Consider the following 20,412-nt stretch of genomic DNA (forward strand, 5'->3'; position numbering starts at 1 on the left):
CCAGAAGGAGGCGTTGGATCTGCTGGAACTGGGATTACAGAGGGTTGTGAGCTGCTGTGTGGGTGCTGGGGATTCTTGTGGATGGGTATCCTACCCACTGAGGCAGTTTTCAGCCTCTACTTTACATATTTTGAAGCAATATTATTAAATATTTGCAAGTTCAAGGTTATAGGAATTATTTTATTATTAATTAGTATTTTCTCAATTAAATTTGGTTTTGTATGGTTTGCAACAAACTGCATGAAATTAATGATTAGCCTTTGCCAATTATACATTTTTCCACCTCTTTACTTTCATCTTTTTTGATAGTAGATATTGTTTTCTTTTCTTTCTTTCCTTCTTTTTTTGTTTTTCTTTTTAATTTTTTGAGACGGGGTTTCTCTGTGTAACCTCCTGTCCTGTCCTCAAACCAGGCTGGCCTCAAACTTAGAAATCCACCTACCTCTGCCTCCCAAGTGCTGGGATTAAAGGCGTGCGCCACCACTGCCCGGCAGTATTGTTTCATAAGCAATATATAACTGACTGTGAATGTGTGTTTTAAATGTATATGTGTGTAAGATAAGTGAATTCAAATCTGCATGTTTGTTGTGATTATTGATGTCTTTATGCACCTCTACTATTTAAAATATTTATTTATTTTTGTTTGTGTCTGTGTATGTATGAACCACAGCATACATGTGGAGGTCAGAGGACAACTTGCAGGAGTTACTCTTTCCTTCTATGTACCATATGGGTTCCTGGGATCAAACTCAGGCCACCAGGCTTGGCAGCAAGAGCCTTGCTCTCTGAGCTACCTTGCTACCCCCTTTCTGTCATCTTAGAAATTAATCTTTTAGTGGTATACAAAGTAACAGATTTTCACATGTATATCATTATATTTTATTCTTGTTTATCCTTCCATAGTTTTCCCCTGTCTTAACACTTTCTGGCTCTTTCTCTCTCCAGTTCCCTTTCTGCTTTCTATGAAATATGTATTCCATTTCCTTCTCTTGTTCTTTCTTCTCCCTTTAGCCCCTTTCCCTCCCCTCTGTCCATACATGCATTGCTTAAATCTAGATTTCATGTCTGAGAGAAAATATGTAGTGTTTGTCTGAGTTTGGATTCTTTCACTAATACAACAGTCTCCAGTTCCATTCATCTACTTGTCAGTGTCATAATTTCATTTTTTATGGAGTACACAGGATTAATGGCCAATTTGTATATATGTTTCATGTTTTATTTATCCATTCACCTGCTGACATGTATCTAGGCTGGTTCTATACCTTTTCTATTATGATCGAACTACCATGAATGTGGGTAAGGATATGCCTCTGTGGTTTCTTTGGATGTGTTATTTGGAGTCACATTCCCCTCTGTCTCTCTCTTTCTCTGTCCCTCTGTCTCTCTCTCTTTCCATCCCCCATGGGGTGTATTACATTGACTAACTGTTTGATGTAGCTACACTTTGGATACTTTATAGGCTCCTCTTCTTATCATTCTTTTCCACCCCAATCCTTTTCAACCCCCAATACTAGGTAGGAGAGAAAGAAGGATAGAGAGATAACTGGGTACCAATCTCATTAGACTACTGCCTGGTGATTTGGGGTGTAGAGTTCCTTGGGGGAAATGTTGATCTTTGTATTCAGGATATCTGCAACCAGAAACCAGCCACAGCAGGAGCATCAGGAGCATCAGGAACAGCAGAAGCAGCAGGAACAGTGGGGGGCAGGCAGCAGGAACAGAAGCAGGGTGGACATCAGGAGCATCAGGAGCATCAGGAACAGCAGAAGCAGCAGGAACGGTGTGGGGGGTGGAGATAAGCAGGAGCAGGGGGAGTAGCAGCTGTTGTACCTCTTAGGGCACTAGCATTTTTTTTTTAGATTAGATATTTTCTTTATTTGCATGTCATATGATATCTCCTTTCCCAGTTTTCCCTCTGAAAAAAACAAAACAAAACAAAACAAAAACAAAAATGAAAACAAACTCCCCCCCCCCCGTTCCCTCCCCTCTCTCCCTGCTCACCAACCCACCCTCTCCCAATTCCTGGCCCTGTCATTCCCCTACACTGGGGCATAGAACCTTCACAGGGCCAAGGGCCTCTCCTCCCATTGATGACTGACTTGGCGATCCTCTGCTACATATGCTGCTGGAGCCATTAGTCTCACCATGTGTACTCTTTGATTGGTGGTTTAATCCCTGGGAGCTCTGAGGGTACTAGTTAGTTCGTCCTAAGGGGCTGCAAACCCTTCAGCTCCTTGGGTCCTTTCTCTAGCTCCTTCATTGGGGACCCTGTACTCAATCCAATGGATGGTTGTGAGCTTCTACTTCTGTATTAGTCAGACACTGTCAGAGCTTCTCAGGAGACAGCTATATCAGGCTCCTGTCAGCCAGCACTTGCCAGCATCCACAATAGTGTCTGGATTTGATGATTGAATATGGAAAGTATTCCCAGGTAGAGCAGTCTTTGGATTGTCCTTCCTTCAGTCTCTGCTCCATAGTTAGTCTCTGCAACTCCTTCCATGGGTATTTTGTTACCCCTTTTAAGAAGGAACTAAGTATCCACACTTTGGTCTTCCTTGTTCATGAGTTTCTTGTGTTTTGTGGAGGCACTAGCATTTTTATACCCTCTCAAGAGGGTATTCCAAATATCATATGCTTGCAAAAACTATCTGCTGCTGGCAAAATCGCACCCCTGCTTGAGCATGAGGCAAATCACAGACTGTTGCTGTAGACAATCTAAAGCAGCCCCATATCTCATACTAGGGTCAGAACAAAAACATATTCCTATAACATCTCTGTGTTTAAAGAAACTGAAAATCTTACTCCCTTGAGTTTCCTTTATTCTGTGCACTTTGCCCCCTTGCCTTCCAGTTTAGAGCTTGCACACTGCTTTAGTTTTTAAGGTGCTCTTGTTACACTGTCCATGTATAATGAAGGTCAAAAGTCCCAATTTTAAGCATCCTCGGATCTTTTATGAAGGCTTCTGACTTTAATATCATTGTGTATTTTTATTACTGATTTTCTGGGTCCCGGGCTTTACACATCCCCAGCAAGTTCTCTACTGAGCTTCACCTACAACTTCTCTTTAATATTTAATTCCTTCTTCTTTTTTTTTTTTAAATTCCTTCTTTTAAAGTACACGTATACAAAACCAATCAATACTTTCTGCATTATTTTATAGCCAATGGTTACCTTGTTCCTGTATTCTCATTTTTTCACTGTAAGTTTCATTTCGTTGTTTGAGAAACATTCTTTTATGTTAACATAAAATAAATCAGGACAATAGGTTTTGAAAAACCACCATAAAACAATATTTAGGATGTTTCACTCACCCTAAAACTTTCCTCTTGCCATTTTTTTCTGCTAATTCCTTTCCCACCATTCTGAATGGTTCCACATATTTGTTTTCTATGATCATTTAATGAATGTCCCATAAACAAATCATACAGTGGGTGTCCTATTTTTTTTTTTTTTTACTTCTTTCACTCCAATGTTTCATGTGCTTACTTTATTCTTTGTCATTATGCTTACAAATGTGTGCCACTGTGTGAATACGCCACCATGTGTTCTTGCCTTGTCATTGGCAGGTGGGCTTTCCCCAATGCCAGTTTTATCTCCAAAGCCAGGTGTCTGTTCTGAGACCTTTACATAGCTATTCAGGGAGCCAGATGATGTCTCCTAACTCCATCCTGTTATCTTGTGTAGTAATGCTAGCTATTAACTTCCTGGACTCTCATACCTTTTGATCCTTCAAACCTCCTCCCTTTACCTGGGATGACAATGCCATCTCCTGATGCTATCCCCCATACCTTCAGTTTTTGTAAGACCTCCAGGAGTATCTTAGATAAAGCAGATTTTCTCTGATGGTACAGATGTTGTCCTCAGCAAATTGAAATTAGCCATTGTAGGAGGCAATTGTTAACAGCACTCACTATTACATAACGAGTAGTTACAATACTTATAAAACAGTTACTGTGTAGTGGCTATTAGCTAAGTGTTTTATCTAGTTTAGTAGAGGATTATCAAATCGTTTAATACTTACCATAACCCTATAAGCATGCTCATGTTACCAATGAGGCTTAATTAAAGACAGGAAGATGATATATGTAATAAATACTGAGTCAAGATTTGAACTTGAGCTATCTCTGTACCTTGGATTTTTTTTTTTTAATTCTTCTCTTATATGTTACATACTGACTGCTATTGTACCTTGGACTCTTAAATAATGTTTCAATTGCAATGTGAATCTCCATTCATTTCACTTGGCTAAGTACTCAGGCTGTAGTTTCCTTTTGATGCCAAGGCATTTGTTAGTTACTTACAAATCTTTCTGCCTGTGGTTCATGGGTTGCAATGATTTCCCCATAATATGTGGCTCTGTCTTCAGGGAGAGCCTCATTTCTGGATGAGGCTCCTTAGATCAGAGAACCTTTGCCTCCCCTTTCTCCTTAGTGATAACCAGTTAAAATGAGGGAACCAGTTGAAATCGGAGGGTGGAACCAAATATGTCACCACAGGTGGGCCACTGTCTCAATCTCCTGGAAGACCTTTCGGTTGTTAAATGATGATTTTTCAAAGCACAGCTAGATATTTAGTTGAGTTGGCTTCTGGATTAATTAAGCAGTGGTAATTGGCTGAGCCTTAGACTTCAGAGGAGTGGCCAGAGTAGGTTATTTCCAGGTTTCTACAAAGATTCCTTTCAATCTCTAGAGCATCTTACATCATTTCTTACTTGCACCTTGGGAGGAGAAGATTGATTTCCCAGGAAACTTGGTGTCTTGCTTGGATGAATAACGGTTATAAATACAGATGGGATGACAGGTCAATTGGCTGTTTGCAATTCAAACCTTCCTTCATTGTGCATGAACTCATGGGGAAAGAGGGGGAGATGTGTGTGTGTGTGTGTTTGTGTGTGTGTGTGTGTGTGTGAGAAAGAGAGAGAGACAGAGAGACAGACACACTAGAAGACTATAACGGGGAGATGAAAGGGGAGATGTGTGTGTATATGTGTGAAAGAGAGAGAGACAGAGCGAGAAACAGAGATAGAGATAGAGATAGATAGATAGATAGAGAGAGAGAGAGAGAGAGAGAGAGAGAGAGAGAGAGAGAGACAGAGGGGAAGATAAAAGGGGAAATGTGTGTGTGTGTGTGTGTGTGTGTGTGAAAGCACACACACATAGACAGACACACACACACACACACACACACACAGAGAGAGAGAGAGAGAGAGAGAGAGAGAGAGAGAGAGAGAGAACTGGATTTGTTGTCCTTTGGTTTACAGAGCACATATAGATTAGAAAAGAAAGTACAGTTGTTGGAATAATTCAGGTTGAGTGCACCCTGGAGGGACAGTAAACAAAGAAAGAGAGAATGGCCAGGAGAGAATGGAGAAAGGCAAGGAATAAAGAGTGTGAGAAACTGACCTTTACCCATTGAACTGACAGGGTCACAAAACGAACCAGAGTCACCTGGAAGAGTAAGGTCCTGCAAATGATACCTATTCTGGCTTGGAGAGTCACAGCTCTGAGTTACTAATGAAGAAACAGAAGGTGACACACGCTTGATTTTGTCAGAAGGTTCTCTCATCCAAACTTCTGCTTGGTGGAAAGCAGATAAACAGATTCATGTAAAGTTTGCCCGTAGACGTGTCTAGAGAGGATCCCTCATGTTTCTGGGACTTTAAGGAGTGTCTCTGACTGCATTTCAGTTACCATGAAGTCCAAAGATGATCAACACACCTCCTCCAAGGTCTGCTGCACATGTTCTCACCAATCAGAAGAGTTATTTCCTCCTAGGAGCCAAGGTGTGAGAGAGGACAGCTGTCTCCTGGGGCTGAGAGAAGAGACAGAGTTCACCGGTTCAGTGTTGGGGAAGGGAAGGCTCACTAGCTACTGATTTCCTTTCAGATCTTTAGAGTACAGGTCAGTGTACAAGACCATGAAGGCTTCTCAGAGTGCAGTCACATCACTGAGCCTCAGAAAGTATTCCCCGAAGGACAGAATGTTCTCTTTATTGAGGAGGCTTCCCAGCTTGATCTGAGTGACCAAGTCTGCCTTTTAGGCCTGGTGCAGTGTCTCAGGAGGAGGGCAAGCATTTGCTGGGGAATTGTATTTAGAAGAATTTTCCCAGAGAAGCAGAACCAGAACCAGTGCACCTGTGGAAGCCAGAAATTGATGTCAGGTGACTCTACTTAAGTTCCAAAATAGAGTGTTTTATTGAATCTGGAATTTGCCATTTTGGTTAGATTGGCTGGTCAGTGAGTCCTCAGGATTCTCCTTTCTACCTGACCAGTAGTGGCTGTATGAATGCCACTGTACCTGTTTTTTTTTACATGAGTTCTATGATCACAAGCCTCCATGCTTGAGTAGCAAGCATTTACCCATTGATCTATCTTTCTATCCCACAAATAACAGATTCTCATGTATGTATGTATGTATGTATGTATGTATGTATGTATGTGTGTATGTATGTATCTCTATCTATCTATCTATCTATCTATCTATCTATCTATCTATCTATCTATCTATCTATCTATCTATCTATCTATCTATCTCTAGGTACCAGTTTTCTATCTACCTATTTGTCCATTTAACATTAATGGGAGAGGTGGATCTTTCCAGGGGACCGCACACCAATTGCTTGTCCAGTGCCAAAAAGGTCATCCCTTGAAAACATACATATGAGTAGCATTAGGTAAACTGAACAGGTTATTTTAGAAATATATATGTATATACAAATACATATATGCATGCGATGAAACTTGATGAAAAATGAGGTCCTGAATTTAAAGGAGCATAGGGAGGGGTATAAGGGAGGGCTTGAAGGGGGGAAAGGGGAGGGAGAAATGTAATTAAATTACAATCTCAAAAATAAACAAACAAAAAAGAAAAGAAAGATATTTGTCTTAAGGACTTATCTCCTGAGATGGTGGGGGTTTGCAGTTCAGAAACACTGTGGGCATTTCAGCAGGCTGGAAATTCTTCCACGAACTGGTACTATAGTTTTAGTCCAAAGGCAATGTAAAACTTTCTGAATAATGACTTTCTTTTGGGGGACCCCCTGAATCCTTTTAAGGTCTTAACTGATTAAATGATGACTGCTCACATTACAGATGGTAATCTGCTTTTTTTGAAGTGGGCCAATACTAATCAACGTTAACAATACTTTCCCAGTAAAGTATAGGTTGACATAGAGCAAACTACTGTGCACGCAACCCAGCCAAGCTGAGCATATGGGAGAGCACACAGGTGTTCTCTGGACAGTCAGTCTCTTTTTTTTCTCTTCTCAAGCAGCTACTGAGCTGAATTAGGGATGCTCAGGGAGCAATGGTGGGCGTCAAGGCTCTCCACAATGAAGTAGCGAGGCTGGCAGCCATGGGACAACACTAAGGGTCCTGCGGGACCCACAAGGGTGGGGAGGCTCTCCAGTACACTCCGCTCCAGATGGGGGCCGAAACGATAGTGGGGTTGGGTGGGTGGAAACGGGGCAGAGTATAGTTTTAGAGATACAACTTGATAGATCGATCCATTGATATGATGATGGGGGTCTTTGATTTCTGCCCTTGGTGGAACTGGTCCAGGGTACACACGTTTTGTAGAAGGCTGGAGGATTTTTATAAGACTTCATAGAAATGCTCTAATTAAAAGGTTTTGGAACTATGTATGGGCCAGGCAATCACGCCCCTCCCAGCCTCACTATGCTTCTGCTCCTCATGCTTCAGGGCTGTGCACGAAGCCGAATTCTGAGGCACAACAATGGGATCAACTGATTTTGTTGTTAAGTAGCTTCTAAGAGCATTTTGAAGTACGGCAAAAATGCCGTAGAGGAAAAGCTCCTCTAATCCCCTTCTTCCCTACTCAGCCTCCCTTCTCTGTTGGCTGTAGAAATAGATTAACATTTGTTATACCTCCATTGCGAGCAGGAGAGCAAGCAATCGGCATTTTATCTGTGCTATTTGATTGAAGGGAGAAGGTATTTTTCATTTATATTTTTGCCTGAAGGGAAAGGGGAAGCAGATAAAAAGAAGAAAAGGCATTGCAATGATGTACTTCCCCTGTATATAAAAGTTGTAATCTTATGTCGCACTGCTCTTTTCAATTCAATGAATATTCCTCCATTATCTGACACTCAGTGCTGGGACATGCCTACCCGATAGGGCACACCGCAGTGGTAATAACGCTTCGACACACATGCTGTAAAGTGTTTATAAATTTGTCTGTGTGCGTTATTTTTAACTGTAAAATGGCATAATTGGCGTTTATGCATTTGCCGTTTTAGCATGCACTTTGGCAAGCAACAGGGTACAGGTACCCAAGGGAGATTGCAACGGACTGATTCTAGGTTAAAGAAATAGATGCAAACCTTTTTTTTTTTTGTAAGTCCATGTATCCCAGCACTGATGGTAGTCAATAATAAATGTGTCATGCTGAAGTATGGTGGTACACAGATGAGTGAGCACAGGAAACAGCTGTAATGGGAAGACTCCCGCGTTCTTAGTGAGAAGTTTAAGTCCACTCACACAGCAATAGTAGTTCTCTGTGTTGCGTAGAGCCTGGTCAGTACACCCCGGTCAGTACATCCCTGCACACCATTCACTCTCCGTACAGACAGAAAGAAACCTCTCCTTTGCATCCCGAGGAGTACATTTTAAATAAGATGGAAAAATGAAAATCAAAGAATTGACTACCAAATTTTTTCATTATAGTATTTTTTCCTCTTCATACAATTTAATGGAGGGGATCAGGAAAGGATATTGCCTGACTTTCATATTTCTTTTTTTTTTTTTTTTTTTTTTTTTTTTTTTTGACATTAACTGGTGGCCATTGAAGGAGTTTAGATGATATTAATGAGGGTGGCCTGAGACACAGTGATGGTTGGGTAGGAATATCTGGAGTAAGGATGGGAAATGTCTACGAACTGCCAGATTCCTGCCAGCTTTGCCAGTTAGTGCCAGACTAACTTTTTCTCCTTAATGTGGAAGCAGTTTCATGAAGTTTCACAGTTTTTCAGAACAAAGAAAGTCATAAATCAGAGTAAAAACTATATTGGTTGGTACGTCAGACAGGTGGTTACAGCAAAATGGGGGATGCTTTTCTACGGACCGAAGACACAATCAAATGACATCGGCTCAGCTTTGGGTTTGGAGGAAGCTAGTAGCCTGCTAAGTTAATAAGTTTCAAAAAGTTTCAATCTTTTAGTCACAGGATGTTCATTGTGACATAGAGGCGGACAAGAAAGGGCAACCCAGGCAGCGAAAGCTAGCCGAGGTAAGGTAATTTCCTTCAGTGCACCTTTAATGGGTCATCTTCACTTGCAGCCTGCCCGAGTGCAGCTTTAATGGAGAGGTGCTGTGTCTGCGAAGACGACCCATTAAAGCTGCACTCGGGCAGGTGCAGAATTCAATGAAGCTGTTTTAAATATTTTCTTCTTTATTAAACACTCCTCTAAAATCCATAATTCAGGAGACAATAAACAGTTGCATTTATTTCTCTACAGCTCAGCTCTGCGAAGCCGAGGCATGCTGCCCTCTGTTGACCCGGCATCACAGCTTACACATGTGGGGACCACACACCATCTAAGAAATGTCCTAAAGGGCCCTTGTAGCCAGGAAGCCCATCCCTAGGATCTGTTGTGGAGGGGCTGTGTAGTGGGCGGGATAGTGGTCTTCAGGAGAGAGGAAGGGCTGGGAAAGGCCATTAAGGAAGAGACTCCTGATCATATCAAAGTTATTAGACATCATGATCTGGATCTGACCTTTTATCTTTTTTTTTTTTTTTTGTAATTCCTTCTGTATCCGACATAAAATATGTGTGTCACAAATAATAAGATTATTATACATAACTAAGTAACCAAGAGCACAGTTCTGCCTAATGGAGGGAAGGTAATGAAGAAAACATGTATTTAAAATAACTCCAATTTACATGTTTTAAATTTAGATTGACTATGTGTGTTTCCCTGTAATTCAAAGTTATTTGAGCTATCTTACACACACACACACACACACACACACACACACACACACACACACACCACACACTTTTTAAAATTGAAAATTGATTTTTTTCATTTATTTTGATTATGGTTTTCCATTCTCCAACTCCTCCCAGATCCTCCCCACCTGCCCACTCACTCAGAATCCACATATTCATTCATTCATTCATTCATTCATTCATTCATTCATTCATTTGCTTTTCTTACATTCTCTCTTTCATTAGAAAGCAGGCATCTAAAAAAATAAAAATAGCCAGGCAGTGGTGGCACACACCTTTAATCCCAGCACTTGGGAGGCAGAGGGAGGCATATTTCTGAGTTCGAGGCCAGCCTGGTCTACAGAGTGAGTTCCAGGACAGCCAGGGCTACACAGAGACACCCTGCCTCGAAAAACAAAACAAAACAAAACAAAACAAAAAAAAATAAGGTAAAAGAAAAACACACAAAACAGAATAGGATTGAACGAATAAACAGTAGTGCTCCCACTACATCCACTGAAGACACTGCCCGAAGCATCCCAGTGACTCACAATTTGGTTCTGAAGATAACCCAGTTTTCTGAGTAACTGAGGAATGGGAGATGAAGAGACACCATTCAGAGAGCTATCCCTGTGAACCCAGAAGCTTAAATAAAGGCCAGAGAAGTAGGAAAAGTTCTTTATCTAAAGCTTCAAGTAAAAAAAAAATTAACCACTTAAAATTATAATTATACTTCTCCGGTTTCTAGCATGCAGGCTGTGCTGGGATTTGTCCTTGTAGAACCATCTTGGCTTCCAGACTATCATTATATTTCAATTTAACTTTCCCAACAAAATCCGTTATCAGTTCCAGTGACCTGTTCATTTTCTGCATGTGCAGAATTCAATGAAGCTGTTTTAAATATTTTCTTCTTTATTAAACACTCCTCTAAAATCCATAATTCAGGAGACAATAAACAGTTGCATTTATTTCTCTACAGCTCAGCTCTGCGAAGCCGACTGTGAAGTCAGTGGGGTATTCTCACGCTAGCCAGTTTTTGTTATCAGCTACACAACATGAAAGAAGATTATATTTTTCTGTTAATGGGAGAAACAGAGGGAGAATAAAGACCCTAAGTATTTTAAAACACTGGTTTGAATTGCGGCTTGAGATCCAAATGGGAAGAGTGGGGCAAGTTCTGGGTGGATCTGTCACTTAACTTATTGGGGAACAAAAGGATTCTGTTTCCTTTTTATATTAAATGAAATTACCCATTCTGCTTGCATACTGAACCCCAAACGTTCACATCTTAAAAACCATTCTATTCTTCATCCAACTGTGTTCTTCCATCTCCCCATCTCTCAGGTTTTGAGTATGCAGGACACAAAAGGCGAATAACTTTCAGCCATTTCCAGGATACGAACGTCTTTTGTTTCAACAAAGAGTTTCTCAGGATGAAAAGAGATTTTCTACCTCAGAAGGGCCTTCCAATTGCAGCCCTCTCCACACAGGTCCTCCAAGACATTTGTTTCAAAAGATGCAATCGGGCTCTGAAGTAGAGCTGCGTCACAGACACAATAGGATTTTTGATAGCGTTGTGAAAAATTCTTTTGACATTCTTTTAGTGCTAGTTTGTAAATGAATTTTGCTAACACAGGGCAGGGAAATATATCTTAGGGGTGACTTTATTTCAAGCCCTTTTTATTTCCCCTTGTGACTTTGATTCAAAGTGTCTATCTTTGGGCAGCAAGTATAGACATCATTACTGGAAAAAAAAAAAAAGAAAAGAAAACCCTCAAACAAACATAACAAAACCCTCTGAGAAAAATATGTTTTTCTTCCAATTCATGGTTTGAAAAAAAAGTAAATGCAGGTCAAATCCCATTAAAGTGAATAGATATTTGAGTTGCCATGTTATTTGTCAAAACAGAATTTGACATATTACTTTAATTAACTAATCTAGTATCAATAGAATTACTCTGACTCGATTGGCAGAAAATTAGTTACAAATACTTTTGGCATTTTGAGTGTTTTTGTTTTTTTTCTACCCCCTGGGCTAATGGTACCCTCCAGATATTTTTCTTTAATCGCCTTCAAAAAATTCTCATTTTCAAATGACATGGTGAATTTAGATACCACCTACACAGGGACCGTGGAAACTGTTGCAAGAAGCAGTATCCGGTGAAATTCATTCTCTTTGTTTATGCTTTGGGTTAGCAGAGAAGCTAAGATTGTGGAAGAGACTTTTATGGAAGATCCACAACTATTGACATGTACTTTAAAGGGAAACATGAGGTCATAGTGTACCAGTGCTTTGACATGAGGTCATAGTGTACCAGTGCTTTGACATGAGGTCGTAGTGTGCCAGTGTTTTGACATGAGGTCATAGTGTACCAGTGTTTTGACATGAGGTCATAGTGTACCAGTGCTTTGACATGAGGTCATAGTGTGCCAGTGTTTTGACATGAGGTCATAGTGTACCAGTGCTTTGACATGAGGTCATAGTGTACCAGTGCTTTGACATAAGGTCATAGTGTACCAGTGCTTTGACATGAGGTCATAGTGTACCAGTGCTTTGACATGAGGTCATAGTGTGCCAGTGTTTTGAGTTTCTAAATTTAAAATCTTAAGAGATGAGTTGATGTAGGGAAGTTAGCCATGACAAATGGGACTCAGTTGGAATTCTATGTGATACTTTGACCAAAAAATTCAGAACAAACTGATCTTGTGGGTTGTTCAGGTGTATGAGTGTAATAATGTCCATATCACAGAATTTATTGTCATATCAACTTTGATCACATGGTGAATGCATCCAACTGTATAGCCTGCACATGTGGTGAGTGATTTGTGCCTGTTAGTATACACTCCCTCTTATCCTCAACACATTCCTCATGTCCCTGGGATTCTGGATGTTTCCTAAAGTATAGGAGGAGGATGCTGAGATTTGAGGGACCTCTCTACCTCTACATTGTTTTCTTACAGTCTTCTAATCTCTTGATTAATGTTTCAGGAGGGAATTGAGGCCTCATACCTAGTAGTTCTCAGCTGAAAAGGGCAGCTGTGTTCCCCACATGCTCCAGTTAGCCCAGCACAGCCTCAGTTTAGTTCTGAAATGATATTTATTTATTTGCAGTCCTGGGACCCAAACTCAGGGTGTTGAACATCCCAGGCAAACACTCTTATCACTGGGATACATGCCAGGTCTTGATTTTAATTTTTTTCTAAGGGAAAAAGGATTGATTTTGACTCACACTGGAGGGCATCATCCATTGTGGTAGGGAAAGCAGGGGAGGAGAGACTTTCTATCATGGTGGCAGGAGCCCGAGGCTGTGTTCGAACCCGGACACCTGCTCTGATCTTTAATAGCACTCTCCTTCAGTCTCAGAAGTATTCTCATTTGGTAAATTATGTGACCATTAGTTTTTTATTGGTGTGTGTATGTATGTGCATAGGTATCTGTATATACATATGTAAGCCAAGGCTGGGGATGTGAACACAGTTCTTCATGATGGAAAGCCCTGGAGAGCATTTCTCTACTGTAACCTCTCCAGTCCTTGTCAGGCCACTTATACTCCATGAAGAGACAGCTCTCTCTCTCTCTCTCTCTCTCTCTCTCTCTCTCTCTCTCTCTCTCTCTCTCTGTGTGTGTGTGTGTGTGTGTGTGTGTGTGAGTGAGCATTCCCAGGCATATGCAGGTGGAGCCAGAGCTAGAAGAACCTGGGTACATTTTTTTTCTTTTATTCCTCTCCACCTTACTATTGTTTAGGTGAGACTGGCTGGCAAGTGAGCTCTTGGGATCTGCCAATCTCCACCCTGAAATGTTACAGGTATATGCAACCATGCCTATCTTTGTATGTGGGCACTGGGAATTTTAACTCAGATCCTCATGCATGGTGAACAAATGTTCTTATCCACCAAGCCATTTTCCCAGCAAATAAAAGAGATGGTCTCTTTTATTTGCTGCTGTATTTACAGTGTTTCGCATGGAGATGATAATTGCTTAATATTCGTTTGTCCTATTGTAGTGGTTTAAATAGGAACGGCCCCCATAGACTCATATGTTTGAATGGTTGGTCCATAGTGGATAGTACTATTAGGAGGTGTGGCCTTGTTGGAGTAGGTGTGGCCTTATTAGAGAAAGTATGCCACTGTGGGGGTGGACTTTGAGGTCTCAGAAGCTTAAGCCCAGGCTCGGTGGCATACAGTAGATCCTGCTACCTGTGGATCAAGTTATAGAACTCTCTGTACCTTCTCCAGCACCATGATTGCCTATATGCTTCCATGCTTCCCACCTTGATGACAATGAACTAAACCTCTAAAACTGTAAGCCAGCCCCAATGAACTCTTGTCCTTTATCAGAGTTGTCATGGTCATGGAGTGTCTTCATAACAATAGAAACCCTAACTAAGAATACCAATGAAAGGATGCCTTTTGTTCTTAATATTTAGTGGAATATTTCTGATTATAAAAACTAGAAATCTTACTTAGGAAAAATTTAGAAAATTACTAAATTTAATAAAAGTATAATTGCTAATATTGCAAGATAGATGGTCTTAGCACATAATTGTCTGGGAACAACAAAGGATGGCAAAGAGGAGTTGTCATATGAAATGTATCAGTTGAAGTGTCTATTATGTGCTGATCAGACACGTGCTGATTAGGCCTGGATCGCTGAGTTTTATGCTACGTGGCCCTGCCCTATTGGCTGGAGTTGGTTGTATAATAGGTGGGCTTTGATCCAAGAATAGTCAAGTCAGAGGCTGGCCAGCAGCCTCTGACCTGATGCTAAAGAATGAATAGGGCTAATCATATTCTCTCCTTTGAAGCTGAACTAGAAAGTACAGTTAGCAGTGGGGTCTGGAATAGGAGGAATCTATATCAAGAAGCTATGAGGTGAGGTGAGGTGAGGCCAGGATGGGTCACAGCAGGCTGGCGTCATAAGGAAGTGAATAATAGGAGGAAGCAGGGTCTTTGAAGTGGAGGAACACTATGCAGAGCAGAAGAATAGAAAAAGTTAGACAGCCTAGCTGGAGTGCAGGAGGGAGCCTGAGGCACAGTAGGGCAGCAACAGCATAAGAGACTATGAGGGCTTTGAGTGAAATAGGGAGACCTGTATGGGCTGCTCTTCTCCAACAGATGCTAGTTCTCAGATGGCCTTCTGGTTCTGCACTCAGTGCATGGGTACATTTATGATATTCAGTCTTGTAAAAAATTATTACTATGTGTATGATATGTGTGTGCATATGTGCATGTGTGTGTTCATATATGTGTGCGTGTGTAGGTGCATGTGTGCCTTGGTATGAAGTTAGAGGACATCTTTCAGGGATCATTTTTCTCCTTCCTCTATGAGTTATGGAGATCAAACTCCTGTCGCCAAGCTTGTATAGCAGGTGGTCTTACCTGCTGAGAAGTCTCGCTGGCCCAATTCACTTTGTTCTTTCACTGTAAAGAATGTGTCTGGAGCAACTGGCTCATTACAGCCATGAGGTGTATGCAGAATATGGGGGACTTGCTGGGTCAGGCCTTCCAGGTTAGAGTCTAAGTGTGCAGGGGCCTCCAAGAACCCACGTTCAGGAATAATCATAGGTCTGTCTAGGACTTGGAAGGGTGTCAGGCTGCTACCCTGTTTTCTTGTCCCTCTTGAGTTCACCTGGCATCTCATCTATGCTGCCCCTGCGTATCCTCTTTGTTCTTTTCCTTGCTGGTTTCCTTCTAAGACATACTTTCTGCTTTCTCCTAACCCTGAATTTCATGTGTCTTCAAGGTTTTGGGACTCTGACTGACCCCATTCTCTATGGCTTTGGAGGTCTAGTGTCCAGCACTATGCCACCAGTCTGTGAGTTATTTTAACAGAAGGATGGGGGAAAGGAAATAAAAAGGGAAGAAAAAGGAGAGGAAGGAGGAGGAGGAGCAAGAGGAGGAGGAGGGAGAGGAGGAAAGATATGGAAGCCAGCTGAAAGACTACTGTGCTTGAGTGAGTCACATGGTTTTTAAATCTGATGATGAACTATGGCAAAGTATGTGATGTCATATACTCATTTGGGGAAACTGAGCAGCATCTATCCTAACCCTTGCTCCTGTCTTGTTCTGTTTTCTATTACCAACCCACTCTTGAGGTGCTCAGTGAGTCCCTCTCTCATATTCTGTGGTGACTTACAGTTTTTAGAGCTCTCTCCCAATTCCTGCATTTTTTCTTTTCTTTTCTTTTCTTTTTTCTTTTCTTTTCTTTTCTTTTCTTTCTTTCTTTCTTTCTTTCTTTCTTTCTTTCTTTCTTTCTTTCTTTCTTTCTTTCTTTCTTCCTTCCTTCCTTCCTTCCTTCCTTCCTTTCTTTCTTTCTTTCTTTCTTTTTTTCTGAGACAAAGTTTCTCTGTATAGCCCTGGATGTCCTGGAACTCACTCTGTAGACCAGGCTGGTCTTGAACTCAGAAATCCTCCTGACTCTGCCTCCTAAGTGCTGGGACTAAAGGTGTGCACCACCACTGCCCAGCATCCCTATCTGGGCTTGCCTTCCAAGTGTGGTCCCTCTATCTCTGGAGCTGTCCATAGCTTCAGTGCTGACAATCTGCCTCCTTCCTAGTGTTGCCCTGGGCTCAGCCTTTCTTCAGAACTGGCCATGCTGTCGATGCTGACTGTGCAACTGTGGAGAGAAGGATGTGCTCCACTTAGACCAGAATGAAGAAGTAGCTGAAAAAATTACACAGTCTTGAATACTGACAGTTTCAGCCCTGCTTGCCCGAGGGCACCAATTGTGTAAATTCTTCCTGCAGCAATGTGACAATCTCTTAGCAACTCTGAGGTTCTCTAGTTTCAGTTTAACAGCACCAGGGCAGCAGACCACAGGGGAACTCATTTCGTTCCAGAGAGTGTTTTCAACAAAGGCACCCCAGCTTAGCTGTCTGTCTGAATCAGCATATCCTCATGAAGGGTGATTTGGCCTCCCCCCTCCCCCTGAAAATGTGTCAGTGGGGATGACAGGAGAGATGTAAAGACACAGAGCCTTCGGGAGTCATCCCTTATGACCAGCTAAGGCTGTGTCCACAGAGGCTTGTGTCATTTGTTGTACTGGTCTTTTCAGTTTCAGCCTCGTACTCTTTCCATCCCGGGGAGGGAGAACTTCCTGCTCATCACCTCTGCAAGGTTTTGCATTTGCATTCTATGGCTTTTTCATCTGACAAACACAGATTCCTTGGCAGTTGTCTTCTTAAGACTCTGTGGCTAAAATGGATTATATCTGGCAGGTTGAAAAAAAGCCCCATAGAACCAGCTCCACAAAGAAGGAAAAGAAGTCAGACCAGAAATTAAGGGCTTGTCTTGCATGAAATTGGTGTGGACTCGGTTGTGTTCAGAGAACAAGATTGTAGCATTGGAAATGGAAGACAAAGAAAGATGTGCTTCGAAAGGGGTGTGAGTTCACATGCATGCATACTTCTTGTGGTTTTATCCCAAGCATTTGGCACTGGTCTTGAGGACAAACTGCTGCCTTGGAAATGTTTACATTCCTCAGGTAGTATGAGAAAAGAATTAGCAACAACAGGAATTTTATAATGGGTTTTGAAGCCAGTTCTTTTGAGTGGATGGAGCACTGTGTGAGAGTAAGTAAGGTACTTTCTGAAACTGTATAACTCTCCCAGGCAACTAGGGGATCATTTAGTAAATTGGAATGGTATCCTTAGAAGTTGTTAGCAAGGGTAAAATGCACCCAAATATCTCCCCGGTGACACAAAAGAGCTAATGAGTGCTCAAAGCATTCTTAAAGAGGTTTTGGAGCGCAAAACAAATATAACTCCCCAAATACCAGTTTACAGCATGTATTGTGTGAGTGTAAGAGGCAGTCAAGGTCCTTGGTCACACAAGGGGACATTGCAACAATGATGTCTTGTAATGATGGGGTCTGTGAAATGTTTCCTCCCACAATGCCCAGGGAGAGATAACAGTTATACAAATGGAGATCAGGTCAGTAAGAGGCCGTGCAGAGCAGCAGTACTGTAGGCATCAACATGAAGGATGTCTTAGAAGTAACTTGACAACACCACCTTGAGTTTGTGACTTCCCTGGGGAAGGATGAAGAGATGTTTTACTTATCCTAGATAGGGAACCACTGACAGACCAAAGTAATTTCAATAGAGTCCAATCTGGTGAACCAGTAAGTTAATTGAGATTATTTACAGGAATATGGATGAGGAGTTACTTATAGGAGCATGGGTGGCTGAAGACCAACTTCATCACAGAAAATTCCATCCTAGCCTGGGTGATGACTTAAAAACCCTGCATCTTTGGAGCTGTTTACACAGCTTCCAGGTAAGTTGCAGGCAGTTAGTCAAATTGGAGAGTTGTCTTTCCCTATCATATAAACTTTGGGGAGGGGATCCTGTGAGTCTTGTAAATTTCAGGAACTTCTTAGACTTAGGAGTTGTTTACTTCTCATGTCTTAACAAGCCTCCCTACATGAATGTTTTAATTAGTATCAAATAGCTACTCAACAAGTAGTAATAGGAGGATTTTGGTTTCTATATTGATGCTAAGGTAACTGGAAAATCATTAGAAAATGTGACAGTCATTTTTTTTTGACAGGGTTTCTCTGTGTAGCCCTGGCTGTCCTGGACTTCACTCTGTAGACCAGGCTGACTTCAAACTCAGAAGTCCACCTGCCTCTGTTTCCCAAGTGCTAGAATTAAAGGCATGTGCCACCACTGCCCAGTGACAGTCATCTTTTTTGAATCCTCTGTCCAATGAAGAAATTAAGAATCTTTCTGGAGAAGAGACACCTAGAAAACTTTCAATATCAACTATCTCCTTATTTCATTATAGAGAACCTTGATTTTATTGGGGCAGCACATGTTTAGCTGAAATATATGTGATTTCTCAGTCTGCCTGGGAGATGAGAAGTATTATTAATTGCTAAATTCTATATAATGAAATTCAAAGAGAAGTTATTAGGTGAATATTTGGATATTGTTCTTTAAATGGGCTAACAAATTAGCTGGCATGAGCCCTTTGTTCCTTATCTTTTCTGTTCTTCTATCTAAAATGAGGAAATGCTGAAGTTGTGGTGGCCACTTTGTGTTTATAAAGCAGCCTTGAGAAAGGAAGCCATAGCTCAAAGATGGTGGGATGGGGACACACACACACACACACACACACACACACACACACACACAGAGAGAGAGAGAGAGAGAGAGAGAGAGAGAGAGAGAGACAGAGACAGAGACAGAGACAGAGAGAGACAGAGAGAGACAGAGAGAGACAGAGAGACAGAGAGAGACAGAGAGACAGAGAGACAGAGAGAGGGAGAGAGGAGGGAGAGAGAAAAAGAGAGACAATCAGACAGACAGAGAGAGTGGGAGAGAGAAAAAAGGGAAATGCACACACACACAGACAGAGAAAGTGAGACAGAGGGAGAGAGAAAAAAGAGAGACACACACAGAGAAACAGACAGACAGACAGAGAGGGAGAAAGAGGGAGAGAGAAAAAAGACAGAGAGAGAGACAGGCAGGGAGAGAAAGAGAGAAAGGGAGAGACAGAGAGAGACACAGAGAGAGAGAAAGATAGAGAAAGAGGGAGAAAGAGAGAGAAAGAGAGAGAGAAAGAGAGAGAAGAAATGCATATGAACTGATGCTTTGGAAGCATCTGCTGTAACTTCTTTGTTTAAATCCTATCTTCAGGTCTCTGCTCTTTTCTAACTGACATACTATGAAAGGTTGGAATCCTGTATCTTCCCTCTTAAATAGAAGTTATTCTATTCACACAACAGGAGAATCAGTAGGGAATAAGATTCTAAAATGCAGCCAGCCCATCCATATGGATGGGCACCATATGGCCTCTCCTTGCTGCCAAGGACAGTTTAACAGACTCAGGGAAGAATGTCAAGTGCAAAGTCAATGATGACATTCTGGAATGCATGAACTGGAGACAACCTGAATAACCTTGAGATACCAGAGGTACTGATTCTGAAGCATTCTTCACAAAATGCTTTACAGTACACGTGGGCATGTTTTATACATTCTATAAAGCCAAACCCTCACTTTCAAACCATCAGGGTGGTCAGCTGCTATAATGATTGTTATCTGCATTACTCATCAATTCAACTGTGTAGAAGAAGGTCTCATTCCATCCATTTTAAACTTCCTAATATGCTGTTGCCAAATTTTAGTTGTCTGGGAGCTTAGGCCAGCTTCCTTCTCTATTTTCTGTTGTCTAGCATGACATTAATGTACTCTCGAACTGTTGTACAGCAGGTCATCACATCCCATATCTTGCTTCCAGAAGTTCTGCTTTCTATAATAGTGGCCTCCTTTTATTGTTAGGCAAGGCACTACTCTTTGTGAATTAGATATTGTGATTCTTACTTGTAAGATGCAGAAATAGGGGCTCAGAGAGATGGTAATCAATGGTAGAACCATGATTAAAATTCACTCTGTGTATACAAAGTTGATTGTTTTATTAAAAAATTGTCACTATCATTATCCTCACCACCACCATTATTATT

The sequence above is a fragment of the Mastomys coucha genome, unplaced genomic scaffold (assembly GCF_008632895.1).
Source record: "Mastomys coucha isolate ucsf_1 unplaced genomic scaffold, UCSF_Mcou_1 pScaffold4, whole genome shotgun sequence".
NCBI classification, from domain to species: Eukaryota; Metazoa; Chordata; class Mammalia; order Rodentia; family Muridae; genus Mastomys; species Mastomys coucha.